Source organism: Bos javanicus, chromosome 19 (genome assembly GCF_032452875.1).
Source record: "Bos javanicus breed banteng chromosome 19, ARS-OSU_banteng_1.0, whole genome shotgun sequence".
NCBI classification, from domain to species: domain Eukaryota; kingdom Metazoa; phylum Chordata; class Mammalia; order Artiodactyla; family Bovidae; genus Bos; species Bos javanicus.
The window spans coordinates 62,550,452-62,570,828 of record NC_083886.1 but is presented as its reverse complement, the minus strand read 5'-3'; the positions used below and the strand labels follow the sequence as shown (position 1 = coordinate 62,570,828).

The 20,377-nt window shown below is 45.1% G+C and overlaps 1 long non-coding RNA gene across 3 annotated transcripts in view; it reads left to right on the top strand.

Annotated features, from left to right (window-relative positions):
• LOC133232964 (uncharacterized) overlaps positions 1 to 18,552 on the top strand; it is a 109,061-nt gene extending 90,509 nt beyond the window's left edge. For 2 of the 3 annotated variants that reach the window (XR_009731544.1, XR_009731542.1), the window contains one exon: positions 5,038 to 18,552. This is a non-coding gene — a long non-coding RNA (uncharacterized LOC133232964). The remainder of the gene's footprint in view (positions 1 to 5,037) is intronic. The other variant, XR_009731543.1, reaches the window with a different exon arrangement.
• The last annotated feature ends 1,825 nt before the right edge of the window (positions 18,553 to 20,377 follow it).

The following is a 20,377-nucleotide window of genomic DNA, read 5'->3' as shown; positions in this document are numbered from 1 at the left end:
AAGAGCCAGCACAGCAATAAGTAAACAAAGGATATATTAAAACAAACCTGAATGAATCGTCTCCTTCTATTGTGGAGTCCAACCAAAGAACAGCAAGAAGAATTTTGAGAAACCCATGAAAGGGAGGCGTCTAAGCAGAAACCTGGCAGCACAGCCCCATGAACCCAGACAAGGCACTTTCCACCGCAGGCGACCGTGGGCAGAAGCGGGCAAGGTCCTGAGAGTCGGCAGGAGGCAGACACATCTGGGAGAAGGGGCAGGAAGGCCAAGGTGTCTTGGCTCCAGGGAGGGAAAGTGTGATGGGATACTCCTGCACTTGAGCAGCCCCGTGAAAGGCCTGGGGTCCCCGTGGAAAATCCCTGCACACCAGTCGGGAGTGGCGTAGGTGGTGTAGCCGTCTGGCGGGGTGTAGATGAGCCCCCTGGGGACTGAGCGTGGCCTTGCTGCAGTCAGGAAGCCTCACCCACACACCTGTTTTCCATCGTCAGCACGTGGTGATTCGTGGTAACACTCCTCCCTGCTTTGGAAAATAGCGGTTGATTTGCAGCCTAGGTTCTTGGCGTCAGATGGGGACCCTGGGAGTTCACTTCAATTCCTGTGAATTCTCGGGGGTCACATGGTTTACAGTGAGTCTTTCGAAGGAAATTTCATATTTTCTGAGGCTGGAAAATGGGCCCCTGAAAGGGTAGGAGTTTGATTTACCTAAACAAAAATCTCTTCATAATTCCCCCTCCCCCTGCATTCTCTACTCTATTCCAACTCGCTCCTCACTGATAAATTCGACTTCAGCTTTAGAATGTAATTTTGCTCTGATTAGCTTTCTGTCCGTCAGCATCCCACAGTGATAATAACATCTAAGTATTTTGTTAAACAACATACTACTTTTGTAAATGACATGTGTTTTGAGGAAAAAAAAAGTCACCTATACGAAGGTGAAGCACGTTGACAAATGTTTCTTTAAGCGAAGCTAATTGCATGGAATATTTTATGGCATTTCCATGGAAAATGTTACAGGACATCCCTTGAGGATTTCGGGGGACGTTTTATAGCTGTTTCCTGCTCCATCAGCATTTTATAGGATCCTGTGGAAAGCAGGCTGCTGCTTGCTGTGCATCTGGGAAGTCGTGGCCGTCGGTTTCTGTGAGACGATGGAGGGGCTTAAAGTGCAAGCACACTTGGGGGACGGGACAGGGTGCCGTGAAGAAGGGCTGTGACCCTGGAGTCCAGGACAGCTGGGAGAGGGTAGGTGGGGGGGAGCGTATCCTTCTCAGCTGCCAAAGAAACTTCATTACTGTGGTCCTCAGATGAAAGACTTTTTGACAATCTCATGTATAGTAGAGACCAGCTACATTCAGTTCAGTCCCTCTGTTGTGTCCGACTCTTTGCGACCCCATGGACTGCGGCATGCTAGGCCTCCCTGTCTATCACCAACTCCCGGAGTTTACTCAGACTTATGTCCATTGAATCAGTGATGCCATCCAACCATCTCATTCTTTGTCGTCCCCTTCTCTTCCTGACTTCAGTCTTTCTCAGCATCAGGGTCTTTTCCAATGAGTCAGTTCTTCGAATCAGATGGCCAAAGTATTGGAATTTCAGCTTCAGCATCAGTCCTTCCAATGAACACCCAGGACTGATCTCCTTTAGGATGGACTGGTTGGATCTCCTTGCAGTCCAAGGGACTCTCAAGAGTCTTCTCCAACACCACAGTTCAAAAACATCAATTCTTCGGCGCTCAGCTTTCTTCACAGTCCAACTCTCACATCCATACCTGACCACAGGAAAAACCATAGCCTTGACTAGACGGACCTTTGTTGGCAAAGTAATGTCTCTGCTTTTCAATATGCTATCTAGGTTGGTCATAGCTTTTCTTCCAAGGAGTAAGCATCTTTTAATTTCATGGCTGCAGTCACCATCTGCAGTGGTTTTGGAGCCCAGAAAAATAAAGTCTGTCACTATTTCCATTGTTTCCCCATCTATTTACTGTGAAGTGATGGGACTGTATACCATCATCTTTGTTTTCTGAATGTTGAGTTTTAAGCCAACTTTTTCACTCTTGTCTTTCACTTTCATCAAAACGCTCTTTAGTTCTTCTTCACTTTCTTCCATAAGGCATTAGCCCTTCTGATTTATTGAGAGACTTTTTTGTTCTTTTTAGTTTTTATTGGTGTATAGTTGATCTGTAATAATGTGTTAGTTTCAAGTGTATAGCATGGTTAACCGGTTTATCCACTCTTTTTTAGGTTCTTTTCCCATGTAGGTCAATGCAGAGTGCTGAGTAGAGTTCCCTGTGCTGTACAGTTATCTATTTTACATATAGTAGTGTGTATGTATGAATCCCAGTCTCCTAATTCTTCCCCCCTTTCCAATTTGGTAACCATAAGTTTGTTTTCCACATCTGTAACTCTGTTTTGTAAATAAGTTCATTTCTATCATTTTTTTTTTTTTTAGATTCTACACAGAAGCAATGTGTGCTTGTGTGCTAAGTTGCTTCAGTCGTGTCTGACTCTGTGTGACCCCATGGAGTGTAGCCCATCAGGCTCCCCTGTCCATGGGATTCTCCAGGCAAAGATACTGGAGTGGGTTGCCATGCCCTCCTCCATGGGATCTTATTGACCCAAGGATCGAACCTCCACGTCTTATGTCTCCTGCATGGGTAGTTCTTTACCATTAGCACCATCAGTGATCAGATCAGATCAGTTGCTCAGTCATGTCCGACTCTTTGCGACCCCATGAATCGCAGCACACCAGGCCTCCCTGTCCTTCACCAACTCCCGGAGTTCACTCAGACTCACGTCCATCGAGTCGGGGATGCCATCCAGCCATCTCATCCTCTGTCGTCCCTTCTCTTCCCACCCCCAATCCCTCCCAGCACCATATGATATTTGTCTTTCTGTGTCTGGTTGACTCCACTTAGAGGGATTTTTTTTTTTTTTTTTGAGATAGAGATTTTTAAATCTCATTAGATACAGGTGAAGTCAGTATCTACTATTTTGAAGACGTTACTGTATGTAAGAAGTCCAAACAAGGGTTAAGTGCAGAGCATGTGCCCCATAAACTAATTAGTCATGCTGGGTGGCGGCTTTGTTCATGTTTGCCGACAATAGTCTACATATAAATGTAACACACACCCAGAAGCTACTGTCCTTGACCCCACTGTGTTTGTGAGATGAATGTTAACACATAATTATTAAGGCGCTCGCATTATCCCTGGTAGCTTAGTTGGTAAAGAATGCACCTGCAGTGCCCGAGCCCCAGTTCAACTCCTGGGTCGGGAAGATCTGCTGGAGCAGGGATAGGCTACCCACCCCAGTATTCTCGGGCTTCCCTGTGGCTCAGCTGGTAAAGAATCCATCTGCAGTGTGGGAGACCTGGGTTCCATCCCTGGGTTGGGAAGATACCCTGGAGAAGGGAATAGCTACCCACTCCAGTATTCTGGCCTGGAGAATGCCAAGGACTGTATGGCCCATGGGGTACCAAACAGTCGGACATGACTGAGCAACTTTGACTTTCCACATTATCCCTCTTGAAGACTTAAACCAGCACTTTAAAAAGTTAAAGTGATTGTACATGGTTATGTCATAATTTGGTAACTGTTGTATTTCACTCGTTCTTACATGCTGTTAACTTTTTAAGCCAAATCTGTAATGGACAGCGGTTGGTGATTTCAAGGGTGGGCATTTGACATGAAATTAACACTTGAATTGGCAGAGAGCCTGCATACTGTAGTCAGAACGTTCAGTTCAGAGACCCTTAGGTGACTATTGTCCTTGGATTTAAGCTGATTTAAACCCTGACACTAACTAGGGGGTGTTCTCACCAAAACTCAGACTCTTGTGATTCTTGTTTTCACACTAGGCCACTCTGTCTTCTCTTCCTCTTTTTTTTTTTTAAATTTTATTTTGTATTGGAGTACAGCCAATTAACAATGTTGTGATGGTTTCAGGTGGACAGTGAAGGGACTCAGCCGTACACAAACGTACCCACTCTCCCCCAAACTCCCCTCCCGTCCGGGCTGCCACGTAACACTGAGCAGAGTCCCCTGTGCTGTATAGGAGGTCCTTGTTGGTGATCCATTTTAAATATAGCCGTGTGCACACGTCTGTCCCAAAGTCCCCCCACTGTGCCTTCCTCCAACCTTCGCACCCCCACACGAGGCCTTCTCTTGAAGGGACATCATAATAGGTGGTATCAATGACACTGCTTTTCACTAATTTAGAAAATACACATTCCTACCCTAGGCTTTCTTATGTTGCAAATAAATAGGACAGAAATCATTATCCTAGTTGTTGCAGAAGAAAGGAGTGTTGGAGCGTTGAAAATACATGTTTCAGTTCGCAGGTCTGTTTGTTGAATGGATGGGTAGTAGAACCCAGGGGTCCACACTCCTGAGTCTCAGATACCGTCCCCTGACCAGAACAGAGGGATCCTCTGGGGAAGGTTTTGAAGGCCGCCAGCGTCCCCAGACGAGGCTCGCCGTGAGCATCCCCTGGATGAGGCTTGCCCTGAGCTCTGGGGCCTGGTCTCCTGGAGGCAGCGAGTCCCCCCTACAGCCTGGGGTCCCCCGAGCCTGTGTGCCATCTTCTTTGTTCACACGGTGGCACGTCTCCACGATGCCACAGTAACTAATCAGTTCAAGATATTCTCTGAAGAAGTAAAACCAGTAGTTTTTAGTGTCATGGAAACAAAACAGCTGGTTGATAGGACTTTTATCCATTTTCAGTTAGCGCTTTTAGAGCTATGAAGAACTTGCCTGTCTTGTTTCATTTTATGAGGTCTTTTCCTTCCCTCTCCTGTTCCCTCTCCTCACCCACGTCTCCCTCTGCCCCTCTCTTCTCCTTCCTTTTTATTAAGAGACATGTTTTTTTTTCCTCATCCCAGGTAACAAATTTGAAATACAAAATGTTGAAAGAAGAAAGAAAATGAATATAATTATAGTCGTATAGCATACAGAAACATCTTTTCTCCCCTGGATTCATTAAAACAAGTTATATTAGCTTTTCTCTTTTCTACAATTGACTTGCTGAATTTTCACTACAGGTTGGAAATTTCCTCTTTGTTGGGGGCTTCCATGGTGGCTCAGATAATGAAGAATCCACCTGCATTGTAGGAGACCGCGGTTCCATCCCTAGGTTGGGAAGATCTCCTAGAGAAGGAAATGGCAAACCACTCCAATACTCTTGTCTGGAGAATTCCATGGACAGAGGAGCCTGGTGGGCTGCAGTCTATGGGTTTGCAAAGAGTTGGACACAACTGAGTGACTGACACTTATCACTTTCTGATTTGTTTATTATTTCTTAGCTGATCTCTTACCTCTGAGATGCCCTGTTAATCTTCTATGAGATCTTTATGAAGCTCTCTTGGATCTGGCCCTGGTTAGCACTAATGATATGAAGGAACAGTGGTATTAGCCTATTTTTATTAACAAATTTTAAGCTTTTGTTTTACTAATTTGACTAATTTTTGCTCACTGAATGTGAACTGAATTGGGAAAACTGAGTCCTGGGTTTTGAGACCCCATCATATGTGGAAATAGAATGATTTTGCTACCTAATGTCCCATCATATCTTGCTATGACGTTTATTCATTCATTCAGGAAGTATTTTCTGACTGCCTCCTGAGTTCCAGAACATTGTTGCAGGTGATGGGGATATGGTCATCAAAAAATCCCATGGGTTGGTTCCTGTCTTCATGGAACCCATCAAATGCATATACGTGCAAACTAGAAAAATGGTATAGATAATCCTATTTGCAAAGCAGGAATAGAGACACAGATGTAGAGAACAAATGTATGGATACCAAGGGAGGAAGGCGGGGGTGGGAGAAACTGGGAGATTGGGATCGGCACAGATGAACTGTTGATAGTATGTATTAATGTAGAATGGACAGCTAGTGAGAACATGCTGCAGAGCCCTGGCACTCTGCTCAGGGCGCTTGGCGACCGAGGGGAACGAAGTCCGAAAGGGAGGGATGGGTGTGCACGCGCGGCTGGCTCACTGTGCGGGAGAGACCAGCGCAACAGTGCAGAGCAACTGTGCGCCAATGAAGATTAGAGTGAAAAATCCGTAGACTCGCTGGTCGGAGGTGCTCAAGGATTCCTGCAGTGTCTCCTAGGTGCTGCCGAGTGAAGCATGGTGAAGGTTTGTAGAACTCATAGATGATGCTATTTCAGCTTTTCTCTAGCAGTTAGAGCCAAGGGCTCTGTGTTACATCAGTCCTTCGGAGGGAAAAAAACCCAGGGACGTAGCTGAGTACTGTATCTGTCCTTCATCTGTCTGTCTATCTATCTTTCCATCTATTAATCATCTTTCTGTCATCTGTCTACTATCTGTCTAGCATCTATGTATTGATATCTGTCTTTCTATCATCTGTCTACCATCTACGTATCTTTCCATCATCCATCTACCTATCATCTATCTATTGATATCTATCTGTCGTCTGTCTAGATAGCTGTATGGATGTAGAGATGTAGCTGCATATGCTCAAGATCCCGGGCATGGACACATCCCACCATTGTGCTCTGTGTAAATTCCCAATAACGGAATCCTAGGTGGCAACTTTCAGACTTGAGGTTCTCCCTCTTCTCAGACTGAAAAGCCAACTCATTGTGGGATGGAAAAAGCAAACACAGTTGTCTTTCTTGTGAGAGACTGCCCCTGTGTCGTATGCAGGCCAAGCGGGGATGCCGGTGTGGCCCGGGCAGTCAGGCAAGCCCAACTGCTGGAGCACAGGAGCTGGGGACAGTGGTGGTGGCTCTGAGCCTCCTTATACGACTGCTGCCCACGCCCGTGCACGGGCTGGCACCACCCTCCTGTGCCTTCCATCCAGGGCCTGCCTGCTGCACGGTATCTAAAGAGGTGACATTAGACACAGGGGGTTTGCAGAGGAGTTTTCAGCTGCAGTTCGTCAAAGCTGCTCCACCTGTTGTCCTGTTTGTGCAGGCCAGACTGACCTCACGCAGCTGTGTTTGTGTGTGGGAGATGCCCAGCGCAGATGCCCTTTGGGTCTGTGGCACGCTCGGATGTGACCGCTTCTTTCCGTTGGCTGCCTTGCCCTCGATGTGCACAGAAGACAGGCCCTCCGCCAGCCCCAGCTGCTCACAGGGCGTGTGCTGTCGTTTTGGTGGAATTCCTGGACTGTCATCTACCATCTATCACCAGTGTCTTTCTTCAAAGGAAGAATAGGAAAATAAACTATGACTTTTGCAAGCAAAAAAGAGCAAAGAGTTGGTTTGATGATATGAATTTTATTAATTATGCAACATTTTTGGAGAAGAGGTAGAAGTCTGCTCTGTGTTTGGAAACAATAAAGAATTTAACACATTAGCTCCTGGTTTAAGCAAAACACATCTGTGTGCAGATGGCTGCTACCTAGTTTTATTTAGGAGCAGCTTAAAAAAAAGCATAATGGAAAATAATATTTAAAAAGGAATGTGTAAGGTGAATAAGTGAGTCATGTTGCCATACAGCAGAGATTGGCACAGCATTGTATATCAACTATACATCAATAAAAAAAATAGAATGGGAAAAAAAAGGCTTTTAGGCAAACCCAAGGTCCCAAGCATTTCAGTTCTGCTTCCCCACTGGTTATATTTTCAAAACATCTCAATAAACAGGCCTTTAGAAAAGAGAAGAACATCTCTCCCTTTATTTTAGAAAGACTTCTTTAGAAAAAGGATTTTAGGCAGCTAGCCAAGATACATTCAAAAGAAAAAACAGGTAATATGGGGGTTACTGGATGATTTTTGTGTGCGTGTGTTTGTGTGAGCTTAGTCGCTCAGTTATATCTGATTCTTTGTGAACCCACAGACAGTAGCCAGGCTCCTCTGTCCGTGGGATTCTCCAGACAAGAATAACGACTGGGTAGTCATTCTCTTCTCCAGTTGATCTTCCTGATCCAGGGACCAAACCCGGGTCTCTGCATTGCAGGTGACTTATTTACCATCTGAGCCACCAGGGAAGCCCTATGAACAACTATTCTAATGGAAGCTGAACTGACCATATTGTGAATATTTCACCACTTGGTAAGTTTTTTAAACAAGGAAAACTTACCTTGGGCACTAATCTAATTTCAGGCACCTGTGAAGTCCACTGTAATGTTTAAATATAAAAAAGTAAGATTTTAGTTGTAAGATTAGGCATTGTGGATATTGCTTATACAGTTTCCTTAGTTTTATTTATTCAGTTCATTGCAAAGCTTAGATAATGTGACTACTGTTATTATTACTTGTACTGTGTCTTTCATTCATGGAGAAGGATTCTGAAGTCTCCTGGCAACTTTGATAATAATCCTGTTTTCAGATCCATTTCTTTTTTTAAACTGGAGTATGACTGCTTTACCGTGTTATTTTAGTTTCTTCTGCACAACACAGTGAATCAGCAGTGCATCCAAGCTAAGTGCCTTCAGTCGTGTCTGACCCTGTGACCCCATGGACCCGCCAGGCCCCTCTGTCCATGGGATTCTCCAGGCAAGAGTACTGGAGTGGGTTGCCATGCCTTCCTCCAGGGGATCTTCCTGATGCAGGGATCAAACTTGTGTCTCTTATGTTTCCTGTGTTGGCAGGTGGGTTCTCTACCACTAGTGAAGCCTGAATCAGCTATATGTATACATGTATCCCCTCCCTCTCAACCTCATTTCAAAAGAAAATAAAAGCAGGGAGAGGACAAGTATGATGTGCTAAGGACACTGGTCACGGCCTCCGGGGCTACTATCTCCTAAAAATGAGACTCTACCCTCCACTACTTCTCCACTGGAGAAGGGAATGGCAAACCACTTCAGTATTTTTGCCTTGAGAACCCCATGAACAGTATGGAAAGGCAAAAAGATAAGACACTGAAAGATGAACTCCCCAAGTCTGTAGGTGCCCAATATGCTACTGGAGATCAGTTGAGAAACAACTCCAGAAACAATGAAGAAATGGAGCCAAAGCAAAAACAACACCCAGTTGTAGATGTGACTGGTGATAGAAGCAAGGTCTGATGCTGTAAAGAGCAATATTGCATAGGAACCTGGAATGTCAGGTCCATGAATCAAGGCAAATTGGATGTGGTCAAATAGGAGATGGCAAGAGTGAACGTCGACATTCTAGGAATCAGTGAATTAAAAGACCTTTTAGAACTAACACCCAAAAAAGATGTCCTTTTCATTATAGGGGACTGGAATGCAAAAGTAGGAAGTCAAGAAACACCTGGAGTAACACGCAAATTTAAATTTGGCCTTGGAGCATGGAATGAAGCAGGGCAAAGACTAATAGAGTTTTGCCAAGAGAACGCGCTGGTCATAGCAAACACCTTCTTCCAACAACACAAGAGAAGACTCTACACATGGACATCACCAGATGGTCAACACCAAAATCAGATTAATTATATTCTTTGCAGCCAAAGATGGAGAAGCTCTACACAGTCAGCAAAAACAAGACCAGGAGCTGACTGTGGCTCAGATCATGAACTCCTTATTGCCAAATGCAGATTTAAATTGCAGAAAGTAGGGAAAACCACTAGACCATTCAAGTATGACCTAAATCAAATCCCTTATGATCATACAGTAGAAGTGAGAAATAGATTTAAGGGACTAGATCTGATAGATAGAGTGCCTGATGAACTATGGAATGAGGTTCGTGACATTGTACAGGAGACAGGGATCAAGACCATCCTCATGAAAAAGAAATGCAAAAAAGCAAAATGGCTGGCTGGGGAGGCCTTACAAATAGCTGTGAAAAGAAGAGAAGCCAAAAGCAAAGGAGAAAAGGAAAGCTATGTCCATTTGAATGCAGAGTTCCAAAGAATAGCAAGGAGAGATTAGAAAGCCTTCCTCAGCGATCAATGCAAAGAATAGAGGAAAACAACAGAATGGGAAAGACTAGAGATCTCTTCAAGAAAATTAGAGATACCAAGGGAACATTTCATGCAAAGATGGGCTCGATAAAGGACAGAAATGGTATGGACCTAACAGAAGCAGAAGATATTAAGAAGAGGTGGCAAGAATACACAGAAGAACTGTACAAAAAAGATCTTCATGACCAAGATAATCATGATGATGTGATCACTCACCTAGAGCCAGACATCCTGGAATGTGAAAGTCAAGTGGGCCTTAGGAAGCATCACTATAAACAAAGCTAGTGGAGGTGATGGAATCCCAGTTGAGCTATTTCAAATCCTGAAAGATGATGCTGTGAAAGTGCTGTACTCAATATGCCAGAAAATTTGGAAAACTCAGCAGTGGCCACAGGACTGGAAAAGGTCAGTTTTCATTCCAATCCCAAAGAAAGGCAATGCCAAAAAATGTTCAAATTACTGCACAATTGCACTCATCTCACATGATAGCAAAGTAATGCTGAAAATTCTCCAAGCCAGGCTTCAGCAATCCGTGAACTGTGAACTTCCAGATGTTCAAGCTGGTTTTAGAAAAGGCAGAGGAACCATAGATCAAATTGACAGCATCCATTGGATCATGGAGAAAGCAAGAGAGTTCCAGAAAAACATCTATTTCTGCTTTTTTGACTATGCCAAAGCCTTTGACTGTGTGGATCACCACAAACTGAAAAATTCTGAAAGAGATGGGAATACCAGACCACCTGACCTGCCTCTTGAGTAGTCTGTATGCAGGTCAGGAAGCAACAGTTAAAACTGGATATGGAACAACAGATTGGTTCCAAATAGGAAAAGGAGTACGTCAAGGCTGTATATTGTCACCCTGCTTATTTAACTTATATGCAGAGTACATCATGAGAAATACTGGGCTGGATGAATCACAAGCTGGAATCAAGATTGCCGGGAGAAATATCAATAACCTCAGATATGCAGATGACATTATCCTTATGGCCAAAAGCGAAGAAGAACTAAACAGCTTTTTGATGAAAGTGAAAGAGGAGACTGAAAAAGTTGGCTTAAAGCTCAACATTCAGAAAACGAAGATCATGGCATCCAGTCCCATCACTTCATGGGAAACAGATGGGGAAACAGTGGAAACAGTGAGGAACTTTATTTTTTGGGGCTCCAAAATCACTGCAGATGATTGACTGCAGATGGTGACTGCAGCCATGAAATCAAAAGATGCTTATTCCTTGGAAGGAAAGTTATGACCAACCTAGACAGCTTATTAAAAAGCAGAGACATTGCCAACAAAGATCCCTCTAGTCAAGACTATGGTTTTTCCAGTAGTCAAGTATGGATGTGAGAGTTGGACTGTGAAGAAAGCTGAACGCCGAAGAATTGATGCTTTTGAACTGTGGTGTTGGAGAAGATTCTTGAGAGTCCCTTGGACTGCAAGGAGATCCACCCAATCCATCCTAAGGTAAATCAGTCCTGGGTGTTCATTGGAAGGACTGATGCTGAAGCTGAAACTCCTATACTTAGGCCACCTGATGCGAAGAGCTGACTCATTGGAAAAGACCCCGATGCTGGGAAAGATTGAGGGCAGGAGGAGAAGGGGATGACAGAGGATGAGGTAGTTTGATGGCCTCACGAATTCAATGGACATCAGTTTGAGCAAGCTCCATGAGTTGGTGATGGACAGGGAGGCTTGGTGTGCTGCAGTCCATGGGGTTGCAAAGAGTCAGACACGACTGAGCGCCTGAACTGAACTGACCCTCCAGCACAGTCCTGATGACAGGTGGGTGCAGCCTGTTCACAGCAGGTGCCTGTCTGCTTTAATGAATGGCTTTCACACTGGCTGGTTGGTTGGATGCTCCTAGGGGTAAGGAACTGAGATCCAGAGGCCAGTGAGGTTGCCTGTGAGGAGCAGTTGGGAATCTGGAGTCAATGCTGTGGCCAGGTGCAGACTGCATTCCAGGTAAATGTAGAAGCTGCAGTCCTGGTGGAGGAGGCTCGTCTGTAGACTGGAATGGGGCAGGCATCAGTTGTCTGTTGCTATATAGCAAATTGTCATCAACTCAATGGCTTAGAATAATGCGCATTTATTATCTCACATGTTCAGTGGGTTAAGAGTCTGGGCATGGGCTAAGTGGGTTCCTTGACTCAGGGTCTCTCACAGGTGTCAGACTCATGGGGAGCCCTGAAGTCATTTTCTTGAGACTAGGTGGTCCCATCTGGGGGCAGTGAAGAGCCGTTATAAATACAGATGAAGCTTGGCTCCCTTGCTCCCCGCTCACCTCCTGCCGTGCAGCCTGGCTCCTCACAGGCCATGGGCTGGGATGGCCCAGGCTTGGGGATCCCAGCTTTAAACATCAGCTCTGTCCCCTCCTTGTACTAGCTCTTGGAACCACCCTTTGACTTCTGTCTCTGTGGATTTGATTACTCTTGTTTGTTTATTTTGTTGTTCAGTCGCTAAGCCATGTCCGACTCTTTGTGACCACATGGACTGCATCACGCCAGGCTTCCTTGTCCTTCACAATCTCCCAGAGCTTGCTCAAACTCATGTCCATTGAGTCAGTGATGCCATCCAACCATCTCATCCTCTGTCGTCTCCTTTTCCTTCTGCCCTAAATCTTTCCCAGCATCAGGTTATTTTCCAATAAGTAGGATCTTAGCATCAGGTGGCCAAAGTATTGGAGCTTCAGCTTCAACATCAGTCCTTCCAAGGAATGTCCAGGGTTTACTTCCTTTGGGACTGATTACTCTAGGTACCATGTTGAGTTTTCCTGGTGGCTCAGTGGTAAAGAATCTGCCTGCCAGTACAGAAGACATGGGTTTCATTCCTGGGTTGGGAAGATCTCATGGAGAAGGAAATGACAACCAACTCCAGCATTGTTGGCTAGGGAACCCCATGGACAGAGAAGCCTGGAGGGCTGCAGTCCATGGGGTTGCATAAGAGTCCATGACTTAGACAATAAAGAACAGCAATAACAACAGTGATTAGTGATGTTGAATACCTTTCGCATGCTTGTATATCTTCTTTGGAAAAATGTCTATTCGAGTCCTTTGCCCATTTTTTAAATCAAGTTGTTTCTTTTACTATTGTTGTTTCATAGGAATTCTTTATACACCCTTGATATTTACTCCTTACAAGACACATGTTAGCGATGACATCTTTCTTTAGTCGACCTTGTTAAAATGGGTTTCTATTCTTTGTTATCAAATATCGCTAATGAATTGCCTGGAGAATTCCTTGGACAGAGAAGCCTGATGGGCTATAGTCCATTTGGTCGCAAAGAGACGCGACTGAGCCACTAATATCCCTAATGCATCCCTAGTGCATGCAAGCGTCAGGAAGTCTTTGCTTTTCGTCTCAATTCCTCTCAGTGCTCTGTGTCACATTTACTGTTTTTTTTTTTTTTTTTTTTTGAGGCCAGTGCATGAAATCAAGCTCTACAGATTTTATTAGGGAGTGGCTTGGTGTTTTGGGTGCCCCTAGCAGCCAGATTAGAATTTTAAGATTAAATGCAAGTTCTCACACAAATTTAGATCAGTAACATACCCAGGGCTTGAAATATCCAGATAATGATGAAGGAGTGGTTTTTGCTTCACATGATACAAATTCTTCCCTTCACTTTATATAAACAGACCCCATCCAAGAACTGAACATAAAGCCAATATGCTCCCAACATGTTCCAAAGACGTTTTGGTGTGGACATTTTCTTGGAGAGGACTGGGGGAGGGGATGGCTCATGTCTCACGCTTCCAGACTTTGACCCCTTTCCAAGCACCGCCCTCTCACTAATACTTGCTTTGACTTCTAATAATTGAGAAGCTGGAGTTTTATTTTGTTGTTGTTCTTTTCACAGATATAAAATAACCATAACTGCTAAATTAGGTCGCTTGTCCAAAGTATATACAGCTTGAAATTGAGTGGTGTGGGACAAAACCTTTGCTGTCAGATCACTGCACTTCCCTGTGGAGGAGCCGAGGAAGCAGGTTGCTTGCTGAATAGCCGAGATTTATGTGATCTTTTTAGCAGGTGAATTTCAAATCCATATGTCGAAAAGTCTCTTTCCAAAGCTAGTGGTCCGTGATGGGGGAGGGGGTGCCCCTCAAGCCCGCTCCTGCATAGCACAAAGCCCCTGATTGAGTGAGCAGATCTGTACTTTGCGGTGAGAGAGAGGGCTTTTCTTTTTTTTCCTCCTTCCTCTCCCCAGCTTTTTTTCCACCACTCTAATGAAATTTGCAGACACGGAAAGGAAACCAAGTTATTTATAGGAGCGGGAGGAATGTGCGCGCTAATTGTGCTTAGTCTCTTCCTAAGTGTGTGATCTGTTTGCTATTAAATTTTACAATCTTTCAGCAATATACACATTTTTTTTAAAGGGGGAGAACTTCATAAATCTGACAAAGAGAAACCAAAGTAAATTATTCTAAGGGTTCAAATCGTCTAATCAAAGTCAGGTTCAATATAAAAATTTAGTTGTCGGATTAATCTCTCTTGCAGCACTGATCTCTCCCCTCCCCCCTCGACTAGCTTAATCATTTCCCTTCTAGATTTGTAAGGTTTGATATGGCTGCTCACAAGTGATGCACATTTGTAGTGATGAGTTATCATGTGTACAATGCACACTCACACACCAGGAAAACTGGATCAAATGGGGAGTTCCTGGAAACAAGCGTCTGAAGATGACCCTGGGCCCTTACACTTGAAATCCAGCATTTTGGCAGTCTAGTAGTGGTGATAATTCAAATGATTTGGTCAAGAATCAAGTCATTCTGGGTAGAAAACCGTCCTGGAAAACATTTTCCCAGGCTTTCCCCCCTGTATTGCCTCCACCTAATAAGCATGGGAACCTGCTTATTGGAAATTTAACCCTTGTTAAAAGGAGCTAGAAAAGTCCTAATCATCCTTAGGTAGACTTTCCATAGTGGAAATCATTTCCTGTTTGAAATTTGTTTAGGTGTAACTGTCAAGGCTACAGGGAATAGAATATTACTCAGATTACTCTAAAGAAAGGTCAGTTTATGAAAAGACCATAACCTCTTAAAATCACAACTGGAAACCATCAGGAAGCTAGGCAGCTCTCGAGGGCCACATGGAGATGCCAGCATACAGCTCGTTTTCTTCTGTCTCCTCGTGCTCCTGAATATCTTGGTGTTGTTTAGTCACTAAGTCGTGTCCGACGCTTTGCAGCCTCATGGACTGTGGCTCACCAGGCTCCTCCTTCCTCCACTACTCCATGGAGTTTGCTCAAATTCATGTCCATTGCATCAGTGATGCCATCCAACCATCTCATCCTCTGCTGCCCCTTCTTTTGCCCTCAGTCTTTCTCAACATCAGGGTCTTTTCCAGTGAGTCGGCTCTTTGCATCAGGTGGCCAAAGCATTGGAGCCTCAGCTTCAGTGTCAGCCCTTGCAATGAATATTCAGGACTGATTTCCTTTAGGATTGACTGGTTGGATCTTCTTGCTGTCCAAGGGACTCTCAAGTGTCTTGTCCATTGCATTACTCTTCCTAAATGTCCTGTTGGTCAAAGCTGGTCCTGTGGCCCAGCTCAGCCTCAGTGTGGGTGGTCTCTCATAGGATGTAAACACTGGGGGGCATGGTTCACTGGGATCCCTGAAACAACAGACAGTCACTCAGGTTTTGTCATATTAATTGAAATAGCAGGTGGACAGTGATGTTTAATGGACAGAGGGGCCTGGCACACTGCAGCTCATAAGGTCACGAAGAATTGGATATGACTGAGCATGCATGCAATGGTCTTTAATGCCCATAACTGACATTCAGTAAGCCCCTGACGAATGCTTTTGTTGAAGGAATTATGGGCAGTTTTCTACACATAGCATAGTTACATTGCTTTGTACATTTCTGCATTTAAAACATGAACGTGCTCACTTAGAAGCATTGCTGTTTTATTACTATCATGCTTTTTATAAACATGTTTTTATAAACATTCCATATTTAGGAATTTCTATCCTCTTAAAAGATATTTCAGGAGTCTCAAAAATTCCGGGTCACCCAGATTTCTCTCTTTCTTCAAGAACTGCTGCATCCTGTGTCCAGAGACCTTGTGATAACTAAGAGCATAACTGCAAAATAATATGTCAGCATAGGCATTTGATGTCAGAATGAGATAGGTTAATTAGGGAAATCATCTCAGGGCGGAAGGATTGAGTAGTTTTCAAGTGGATTAGAATAATCTTTATATCAGCTCTGGAGTCTCCTGGTTTTGTAGAAGTGGAAACTGACACTTAGGAGTACAGCAGAAATTAACACAATGTAGTAAATCAACTATCCTTCAATAATAAATGCATTTTAAAAGTGAAATAAAGTAATTATTTTTAAAAAGGAGACACATCCTGCCCAAGGTCACTATCCGTCATCAAGTCAGAATTCAAATCATCCTCCTCCAATACATTCATCCACCAACAAATATTTACTGCGTGCCAAGCGCTCCATCTCTGTGGGTGAGGAGGAAAGAGACATGTATATCACTTTGTGGCGCTTACGGTCCACCTGGGATGAAGACAGGAGAGAAGTAAATAAACCAGCTGAGTAACAGTCCCCAGCGGCGATGCACACGGCGCACACCGCAGAGTGAGTGCCTGGACCGTGGGACCAGGAGGTTCGTCAGGAAAGGCTTCGCCGATGAGGCAACATTTCAGTTGGATTCCGAAGCAGGAATGGACAGAAGCCAGCTTCGAGAAGAACAAGAGAAGATTCCAGACCGAGGGAAGAAGGCCTGTCAGGGTCCTGAGCCTGGCGTTGATGTGTTAGAGGAAATAAAAGAAAACAGCCGTGTGGTTGAGCACCGGGAAAAGAGGAGGCGACAGGCATCTGACTGACACGAGCCCCGGAGGGTCCCAGCCCCTCTGGCCTTTGAGGTCATGGGAGGAAGTTTGGGTTTTATCTTAGGGACAACGGGAAGCCACTGGCGTGTTGAAGCAAGCGAGTTCCACAGTCCAGTTTACATTTTTAAATGGCTTACTCAAGGAACCTTGCTTGAAAGCCTCTTTATTTGTGGTGGGCTGTGCCAGTGGGTAACCGGGCAGGAAGGTAACCTATGCACCCACAGGGGCGTAGGTAGCGTAACGGATTGGAGGGTGTGTGTTTGGGTTGGGGCGACAGGAGCGTACATTAGTGACCCCTGGAGTGTGGAAAGTTACAGAACATTGTTTTGCTGTGTTGCTCACAAAGCTTTCCCTGAACCTGTCCATGGCTTTACTGAAACAGTAGGGTCTAGGGTCTCGGAACCCAGGCTTCCAACCACAGCTAAGATATCTGACCCGAGGAGGATCCGTCCACTGTAGATCAGGAGTGCTGTAGAGTCTTCGTTGAATAAGCAACATGGAGAGCGTAATCTCTGGTGATGACCAGCGGACCTTGAAGGTGATACAGCCAGGAGGCTACAGTTTACATTGGACCCAATGATCAGAAGAAAGCTGGTCACCTCAGAGAAGAGCCAGGAAAGAGGCAGAGAGCAGCAGAGGATAAAGATAGCTTTCAGTGTTGGGAAGACAGGGTGAAAAGGGTTGGGCCCTGGGGACTTCCTGGTTTCCATCTTCACAAGCCCGGGCTCACTGTGGTCCTTTGTAGGTTTTCCTACTGTATCCTTATAGGATGCTGGTAAGGATACAGTAGACAGCCTTGGGCTGAGTCTTCAGAGATTTGTTATGCTTTTCATAATCAGAGAAGCAGAAGAGAGGCTTTTAGGCAGAAACCATAGTTTGTTTGTGGGGCTTCCCTGGTGGCTCATTGGTAAACACTCTGCATGCCAGTACAGGAGATGTGGGTTCAGTTTCTTGGGTTGGGAAGATCCCCTGGAGAAGGAAATGGTGACCCACTCCAGTATTCTTGCCTGGGAAATCCTATGGACAGAGGAGCCTGGTGGGCTGTAGTCCATGGGGTTGAAAAGAGTCAGACCCAACTTCATGACTAAAGAATAACAACAACAGATAGTTTGTTCAAAGGCACAAGAGCATAGACCTTCTGAAGGTGAGCTAGTTCAGAAGATGCTCTTGTCAAGCACCATATAAAACCTTGGTGAGACCCCCAGTCTTGATGATGAAAGTGTAAGGAAGAGAAATTGAGTGAGTATTGGAACAAAATTGCACTTACAGTTCTAATAGTTGGCAACAATGGAGAGCATGGATTCTACCCCACTTCTGAGAATTCCTCTAAGAATAATAAAATTCTCATGCCAGTTGTCAGCATCCAGCATGCCACCTGGCATTTTGTAGGTATTCAGTAAATATGTGAGGTATGATACTGTCTTCCCTTTCCTATGCCTCTACAACCAGTCCACAGCCAGCGGTAAACACGGACTTATTACAAATTAAGGTCCAAGTTGTGTACTTCAAAGGCAAATGCTGAAGCATGCAGGGTATTTGCAATAAGAAGTTCAAGTTCTCTTCCACCATGAATAATAAACTGGCTTCCAGTTGGCCAGTCGCCATTCCCTTCCAGAAGCCAACTGGCAACTGGCTCACCCCCATCCCTCTTGGAATTTACAGATGTGTGCTGGACAGTGTGGGAAAGGGTGTTTTACAGCAGCAATTAGTTTATTCCTGGGGTAAACAGTCGACATTGAGGGATAACTGCAGCAAGAAATTTGTTTCCTATTGCAGTGTGAATAACCTGCGGGCAGCCAGTTGGCTGGTTGCCCCACAAATCTCCGAAAGGAGGATTGGCAAGTATTTTGCATCTGTGCCCAGGAGGGATTTGCAGATGCCTGCTGGGGAGGGCAGGGAAGTCGGCAGGGTGGGGGGAGGGCTGTGTTTTTACTTAGGTTTGCAAAGCCCAGGATGGTTTTCTGGGGGGCAGGGGCTTAAACCAGAAGGAAGGATTCTGGTCTATGTAAAGGGCATGCTGGTTTCTCTTTAAGAAGAGAGTTTCAGCTTTACTGCCAGCTGGCATCTGGTCGACCCGGCTATAGGGCCAACACACACTCACACAGACGGCAGAGTCACTCACTCCTTCTGACTGTGCTGTTTGCTGCCTGTGACCGGACTGGGCTTGCTGGAACCTGAAACGACCTGTCCCTCTGAGCTGGGGCTGAGGGCAGCCTCAAACCTGTCTCGCGCGGCCTGGGGTGAGCGGACTCTACCACCCTTGCCCCCAGGGGCTTTCTCGCCAGTCTGGCTGTTTCCCGCATTCTTTGTCAGGTGTGCCAACCCTTGTTACTGTGGTTGCGTTTGCATTATATGAGAACACGGACCCAAGAGCCTGCTTTCTTCACGTGGGTTTCCTGAATCTGTTCCTCTCCCCAGTGGGGATGACCATTTCCAAGGTCAAGCCAAGCAGCAGCAATGACATGTACGCATATAGCCTCTTCTTTTAGGATTTTTATGTAATTATGTTTTAGTATTTCCATAGGAATATTTTTAGAGTATTTTTTGTTTTTTGTTTTTGATGTGGACCATTTTAAAAGCCTTTATTGAATTTGTTACCATATTGCTTCTGTTTGATGTTTTGATTTTTTGGCTGTGACATGCATGGGATCTTATCTCCCGGACCAGGGATCAGACCTGCACCCCCAGCTTTGAGGGTGACATCTGACCCGTGGAACCTCCGGGGAAGTCCCTCCACGGCAGTCTTACAGAAGGAGTTCTTGGGAAAATCATCAGGGAAATATGTGGGAGAGATAAAGTTGGAGATCTCGATTCCAGTGTTTAGAGATGGCTTAATCTTTCCATGTCAGGGGAGAGGTGCCAAGTCTTGCTTGACAGACGGGTCATAATCCCTCCCACTGACCGCGCTTCTTCAAGGAGTTGCTGTGCCTCCTGGCTGGCTCCTGAGCATCTCTCCCCACCCAGAATGCAGAATGTCTTCTGCATTCACGGTAACTCTGGTCAGGTCAAGATTAAAGTCATTGAAGATGCAGAAGACATTACCTCCCAGGGGGTAATGGGGGAGGGATTAACTGGGAGACTGAGATGGACATATACATGCTGCTGTGTGTAAAACAGAGAGCTAATAAGGACCCACCATAGAGCATAGGGAACGACTCAGCACTCTGCAATGATCTACATGGGAAAAGAATCTAGAAGAGAGTGGGCGCGTGTGTGTATAAAACTGACTCACTTTACAACCAAAGCCAACACAACATTGTACAGCTGTACTCCAATAAAAGTAAATTTGAAATAAGATAGATAATCCAAAATGGCCTAATGGATAGCACAGGGACGTCCACTCAATATTCGGTAATAAAATAAATGGGGAAAGAACTCGAAAAAGCAGAGATACGTGTGTGTGTAACTGAGCCACTCTGTGCGCATCTGAATCTTGACACATGTTGTGAATCTGCTGCACTCCCGTGAGATTCTTTAAGGCGAGTAAAACCACCCCCAGGAGACTCTTAAAGGAGAGTAAAGCAGCTGAGTAACAGCCTTGTGGCGGTGCTGGCTCAGTCTCTCAGTCGCGTCAGACTCTGTGTGACCCCATGGGCTGCAGCCCACCAGGCTCCTCTGACTGTGGGATTCTCCCGGCAAGAATACTGGAGTGGGTTGCCATTTCCTTCTCCAGGGGATCTACTTGACCCAGGGATTGGACCTGTGTCT